Below are 7,234 nucleotides of genomic sequence, written 5' to 3' on the forward strand. Positions count from 1 at the left end.
GGGCCTCTCACTGTTGTGGCCTCTCCCGTTGCGGAGCAACAGGCTCCGGACGCGCAGGCTCAGCGGCCATGGCTCACGGGCCCAGCCGCTCCGCGGCACGTGGGATCCTCCTGGATCGGGGCACGAACCCGTGTCCCCTGCATCGGCAGGCGGACTCTCAACCACTGCTCCACCAGGGAAGCCCTGTGTGCTGTTTTAAGCTTTGAAATTTGCAGTCATTTGTTATGCAGCAATAGAAAACTAAGACAAGGGCTGATAAGATTCATTCACTGTAGCAGAGGAGGTCAGGGTGTAGGCAGTGTGCTAGGCAGTGCCGCGGATCTGTCTCTTGCTTCAATAGTGTTTGGGTGGAACAGACCCACAGGGACATCCCCTGCTCCAGCCTCCGATCACCCTCCAACCTTCTTTCCAGTCGCAACCTTCAAAATCAGCCACTCAGCTACCCCTGGTCACCAGGACCAGCCAACACCACTTTTTGAGCTTAACTGCTTTCTACCGATCAACCACGAGTTTCCAGATTCGTCAGAATTATCCCACTGAGGCGGAGGCCACTGTCAACCCCCTGGCCGACGCACATCTGCGGGCCTCCTACACCTCCCTCTCTCTGAGCTTCTAGTTCGACTGCGACAACGTGGCCCTGGAGGGCATGGGCCACTTTTTCCGTGAATTGGCCAAGGAGAAGTGCGACGGACCCAAGCATCTCCTGAAAACGCAAAACCAGCGTGGCGGCCGCGCCATCTTCCAGAATGTGCAGAAGCCATCTCCAGATGAGTGGGGTAAAACCCAGGATACTATGGAAGCTTTCGTGCTCCTGGAGGAGAAGGTGAACCAGGCCCTTGTGGACCCGCGTGCCCTGGGTTCCGCCCGCGCAGACCCCCGCCTCTGTGACTTCCTGGAGAGCCTTGTCCTAGATGAGCAGGTGAAACTCATCAAGAAGATGGGTGACCACCTGACCAACCTCCACAGGCTGGCTGGTCCGCAGGATGCGATGGGTGGGTCTCTCTTCGAAAGGCTCACCCTCCAGCACAAGGAGGTGCCTCTGGAGCCCAGCAGCCTTTGAGGAGCCCCTCTGGCATCGGGGTTTCTGCCTGAAGCCCCTCCCTGCATCCACTAGGCAGCTTTTTAACCACCCTGGAGCTCTCTCCCAAGCCTTGGACCAAATGGAAACCATAAAGCTTTTTACAGCAAAAAAAAAAAAGAGTGGGGTATAGTAAGTAATGCATTACGCTTGGACTATATTGGAGACACTTGGAAAAGCAAGCGTTGCTGGCCAGGCGATTTCTCAGCCATGTGAAATCCTTCCTTCATTTAGAAAGTCTTGGACTTGGAACTGTCACTGGTGTTCCTATAGTTTGGCACCTCAAAAGCATGACCATTTAATTTTATTCTCCACAGATAATTTACAAACTGTCAACAAGGGAAGGAAATGGAAGCAGGAAAATTTTTATAACTGGCTTCTTTGGTCAGAGGAATTGTGCTTGCTTAATACTTTGTAATTTGCCCGCTAGAGACTAAAGGAAAATTCATTTGGATGTGTACCAAATAAGAATCAGAAGGTTGCAACTGGATATTATAACTGTCCATTACTTATCTTACTAAAGAGGGATTCTCAACAATCAAAAGTGGAAACAACACAAGTGTCCATCAACAGAAGAATGGATAAACAAAATGTGCTGTATACATACAGTACAATATCATTCAGCTTTAAAAAGGAAATAAATTCTGATATGCTAAAACACGGATGACATTATGCTCAAAGACATCATGCTAAGTGAAATAAGCCAGTCACAAGAGGACAAATATTGTATGAGTCCACTTATATAAGATATCTAGAGTAGTCAAATTCACAGAGACAGAAAATAGAATGGTGTTGTCCAGGGGCTAGGAAGGGAGGAATGGGGAGTTGGTGTTTAATGAGTTCAGAGTTTCAGTTTTGGGAGATAAAGTTCTGGAGATGGTTGGTGGTAATGGTTGTGCAACAACATGAATGTACTTAATGCCAATGAATACAGTTTAAAGTAATTAAAAGGTTAAATTTTATGTTATGTATATTTTACTGCCATTATTTTTTAAAGGGATTACATCAGCTTCCCTTCTTCAGAAATCATCATTCAGTTGTGTTAAAGGAATTTCACTGTGGGTGACTTTCTATAATAAAACTCCTTCTATTCTCATCTACTTATTTGTGTGAAAAATTTTCTCAGGATTTACATCTTATATAACACAAAATAGGAATACAATTACTGCTAAATCTTCTGTCTTTCTACCAACTCTTGGATACACAAATTCATTGAAACCAAGCAGTACTGTCCCAATAAGTGATGCATTTGCAATAAAATTTTACTTTGTATGTTTAGTTATATTGGTCAAAATGTGGAATACATGTGTTGTTTTGACCAATTGTGCACTAATAATAAGTGTAATAGTAACTAAATTTTAATAAAAAAGACATATCAGGGGTTTCTCTGGTGGCTCAGTGGTTGAGAGTCTGCCTGCCGATGCAGAGGACACGGGTTCGTGCCAAGGTCCGGGAAGATCCCACATGCCGCGGAGCACCTGGGCCCGTGAGCCATGGCCGCTGAGCCTGCGCGTCCGGAGCCTGTGCTCCACAACGGGAGAGGCCCGCGTACCGCCAAAAAAAAAAAAAAAAAGACATATCATAGGAAATAAAAATTAATATTAATCTATACCCATAATTATGGAAAGAGTTGTGATAGATCAGTTAAAAACCTTCTACCAGGAAGTACAGCTGTCCCTCTGTATCTGAGGGTGATTGGTATCCATGGATACCAAAATCCTCAGGTGCTCAAGTCCCTTGGTAGTAACAAAGAAAAGGGCTGGCCCTCCATATCTGTGGGTTTCCCATCCACGGACTAAAACCACTTTTGATCCACGGTTGGTTGAATCTGAGGATGCAGAAAACTGTGGATACAGAGGGCCAACTATATATTATTAACTTTTGAAGGAAGAGGGAAATGCACAGATACGGAGAACAGACTTGTCATTGCCAACAAGGAGGGGTGTGGGGGAGGGAAAGCCTGGGAGTTTGGGGTTAGCAGAGACAAACTATCACATTCGGGATGGATAAACAACAAGGTCCTACTGTGTAGCACAGGGAACTATATTCAATATCCTGTGACAAGCCATATGGAAAAGAATATGAAAAATAATATATAGATATGTATAACTGAGTCACTACTGTACAGAAGAAATTAACACATTGCAAATTATCTGTACTTCAATAAAATTTTTAAAAATGTATCAGAAAGAGGGAAATGGAAATCTAGCCTAGAGCAATGCAAAATTTCTGCTTATTAATGACAAACTTGTTCTTGTATCTTTTATTGTTTTGGGTTTTTTTTTTTTTTGCGGTACACGGGCCTCTCACTGTTGTGGCCTCTCCAGTTGCGGACCACAGGCTCCGGACGCGCAGGCTTAGCGGCCATGGCTCACGGGCCCAGCCGCTCCATGGCATGTGGGATCCTCCCAGACCGGGGCACGAACCCGTGTCCCCTACATCGGCAGGTGGACTCTCAACCACTGCGCCACCAGGGAAGCCCATGTTCTTGTATCTTTTAAATAGGTGATGGTATATCTCAAATGCTTTCGTACTTTGATTCCATCCTAGATACACTTAAAACTAATGTAAACAATTTTATTTTAAAATCAAACTGGAAGTTATGCACTCTTTCTGATAACTGTACTTTCTTCTGAAAATTTATACTGTTTATTTGTATTCTTCTAGGGGTCTTCCTGGAAATTTTACGGTGAGTACCTAGCACAGTGCAGACCATGGTTAACATACTGACCTTAACCCAGATGATACAAAGACTTAAAAACACTTTAATTTTAACCACGCCTTCCAATTTACATAATACTAGTTGTCAAGTATTTTAATTCTGCCCTTTGTTTAATTCCCACAAATTAGATACGATTTTATACAGATCATGTTTGTTTAGACTTATTTACATGTTTATCAGTTTCTTTGTTCGCCACTCCTTGCATGCGTTTTAGAATAATCTTTCTTCATCCTTAAATGCTTCCTTCAGAAGTTCTCAAGTATAAATCTGTTCATAAATTCTCTCCATTTTTGGTTATGTAATGTCTTTATTTTGCCTTTCTTCTTAAAAGGTAGTTTTGGTGGATACAGAGAGGTTTTTTGGGTTTTTTTTCCCAGCACTTTGAAGATATTATTCCACTTTCTTCTGCTTCTACTGTTGCTATTGAAATCACTGTAGATGTCAAATGTCTAATTGTCTTTTCTCTCTAGTATTTATTTTTGGGTTTTGGTATTCTAGTTTGATTATAATCTTTCTAGGTGTAAAATTTCTTCTGATTCATTCTTCTTGGTATGAATAAGTGAATTCATGTCATCCATCAATTCGTCATCTCTTCGAATATTGCTTTTTCTCCATTCTCTTCATATTCTCTCTCTGGGATTCAAATTATAAATTGGTTCACCCAGTTTCTCAAACCTTTGGGTACATATGAACCACGTGGGGAGTTTACTGACCAATGCAGATTCGGATTCAAGAGGTCATCAGAGAGGCTGAGTCTGAATTTTTGTTTATTTTTGGGTTTTTTTGCGGTATGCGGGCCTCTCACTGTTGTGGCCTCTCCTGCTGTGGAGCACAGGCTCCGGACGTGCAGGCTCAGCGGCCATGGCTCACGGGCCCAGCCGCTCCACGGCATGTGGGATCTTCCCAGACTGGGGCACAAACCCGTGTCCCCTGTGTTGGCAGGCGGACTCTCAACCACTGCGCCACCAGGGAAGCCCTGAGTCTGAATTTCTAACAATCTCCTAAGCAGGGCTCTTGCTACTATTCCATGTATTATACTTCAAATAACATGATGTTAGACCTCCTCTTTCTATCCTCCACATCTCTTAACATTTCTTTCCTATTTTATACCTCCTTATTTCTCTGTGTTGTATCCCAGTTAATTTCTTCAGGTCTGTCTCTCAGTTAACTTATTTCTCTTATCTTATATCTAATTTGCTCTTTAACCAATCTGTTCATTTTTCAACAACTACATTTTTCATTTCTAAAAATTGTATTTCATACTGTTTTATATATGCCCAGACATTTTAAATAGTGACTTGTAGTTTGCACATTTTGGTTATTCCATCTTCTATTTTTTCTTAATTTTATAAAATATCATTTGATGTTCTATATCTTATGGAAGTCTATTTTATGATTCCCATGTTCAGAGTCTTGAGAGTCTAATATGTCATAGGTTACCTAGACTAACTCTCACTTATGTAGTTTAGTTCCTTTGCATGTTTAGTAATCTTTGATGGTAGGCTTATATTTGGTTGATTTTAATGAGTGGAAACCTAAAAGCCTAAAATGAAGATATTTAGCAAGGATTTGGTTTCCTTCAGCCTTGAGCTAGGATAGGCTACCAACCTGTGACCACTCAGGCCACCTTCAAGTTTCCTAGGCTTATTCTGGACACTCAGATTTAGCAACTTCCCACCCCTACCTCATCACCAGGCCAAGGCACAGTTTCTTGGAAGCAGTGACAATTCGGTTCCTGACTTTGGAGAAATCCCTACTTTCTCCTGTGTGTTTGCTGTTTGCTGACTCCTCACAGATTTTCTTTTTCTTTTTTTCTTTTTTCTTTTTCTTAACCCTAGATCTTTTGAGATTACCCTGAATTCCTTCAAGCCCCAAAATACCAAAAATTATGTCTCATGAAGTATCTAGGCTTTTTCCCCGATGAGAAGACCCCCTCCACAATACACACAGATATAAATATTCAATATGTTATACTCCCAGAACTATAAGCTATGAAAAGAATTTTAGGGGCTTCCCTGGTGGCGCAGTGGTTGAGAGTCCGCCTGCCGATGCAGGGGACGCGGGTTTGTGCCTTGGTCCGGGAGGATCCCAGGTGCCGCGGAGCGGCTGGGCCCGTGAGCCATGGCCACTGAGCCTGTGCATCCAGAGCCTGTGCTCTGCAACGGGAGAGGCCACAAGAGTGAGAGGCCTGCGTACGGGAAAAAAAAAAAAAAAAAAAAAAAAGAATTTTCACCTAAGATTCCCTCACAATTGGGTATGTGTGACCCACAACTCATTACATGGTTATTTCCCCAGGTCCTGAACATAACGTTTGAATACATTTCAGTAGCTGGAAAAATAATCACAGTAGATTTCCAACTCATAGAGTAAGTAAATCACAGTAGATTTCCAACTCATAGAGTAAGAAAATAGGTCCACCCGGAGCCTGTGTATCTCTCTTTTTGTACAGAATAGTAAACCAAGAGCAATACTACACCCCTAGGAGCATAGAGATTATTGCTACCATTGAAGGCTAGAAAATGCAGGGTGGTAATTCTAACATGCCCAGTTTAATTTTCTAGTTTAGTTAATGCAAAATATCATTGATTCTGAGAAAGTAATAGTGAATTTTCATAACTTGAGCTAGTTGCTGATGCCAACAAATGTTGCTATTCCAGATGTACTCTTTTTCTTTTTTAATTTTATTTTATTTTTGGCTGCATTTGGTCTTTGTTGCTGCACGCAGGCTTTTCTCTAGTTGTGGCGAGTTGGGGCTGCTCTTCCTTTTGGTGCACGGGCTTCTCATTGTGGTGGCTTCTCTTGTTGCAGAGCACAGGCTCTAGGCACGTGGGCTCAGTAGTTGTGGCTGGTGGGCTCTAGAGCGCATGCTCAGTAGTTGTGGCGAATGGGCTTAGTTGCTCCGCGGCATGTGGGATCTTCCCGGACCAGGGCTTGAACCCGTGTCCCCTGCATTCGCAGGCAGATTCTTAACCACTGTGCCACCAGGGAAGCCCCAGATGTACTCTTTTTAATGGACTAAATTAGTATAGCCAGTGACACCTGGTAAGCAGCTACTGATCCAGTGATTTTCTTTTCAAATCTCCACAAGCAGAAAAAAACACCAGAAACCATTAGACTCCCCTGAAATAGAGAGTGGTACATCTTTGTTATCCTGCCTCAGGAAACATCAACTTCCCAGCCCTGTGCTACAATTTAGTTCCCAAGGATCCTGACTGTTTCCCAGTCTACAACATATCTCACTGGTCTACCATATTGATGATAACAATAATATAACCTGAAGAGCAGGAACTAGCAAGTTGCCTGGAGGCTCAAGTTAGACACAGGCTCATCAGAAGACAGGAGGTGGGTGTCACAAAGTTAGAGGGATCTGATAGTTCAGTGAAGTTTTTGGCAGATGGGCAACCTGGTACAAGGCAGGATATCCCCTTCAAAAC

At 43.0% G+C, this 7,234-nt stretch overlaps 1 pseudogene; it reads left to right on the plus strand.

The window, feature by feature from the left end:
• Positions 1-1,060, plus strand: part of LOC103072158 (ferritin light chain pseudogene) — a 6,235-nt pseudogene extending 5,175 nt beyond the window's left edge.
• The last annotated feature ends 6,174 nt before the right edge of the window (positions 1,061-7,234 follow it).

The sequence above is a fragment of the Lipotes vexillifer genome, unplaced genomic scaffold (genome assembly GCF_000442215.2).
Source record: "Lipotes vexillifer unplaced genomic scaffold, Lipotes_vexillifer_v1.1 scaffold413, whole genome shotgun sequence".
Lineage (NCBI taxonomy): Eukaryota > Metazoa > Chordata > Mammalia > Artiodactyla > Lipotidae > Lipotes > Lipotes vexillifer.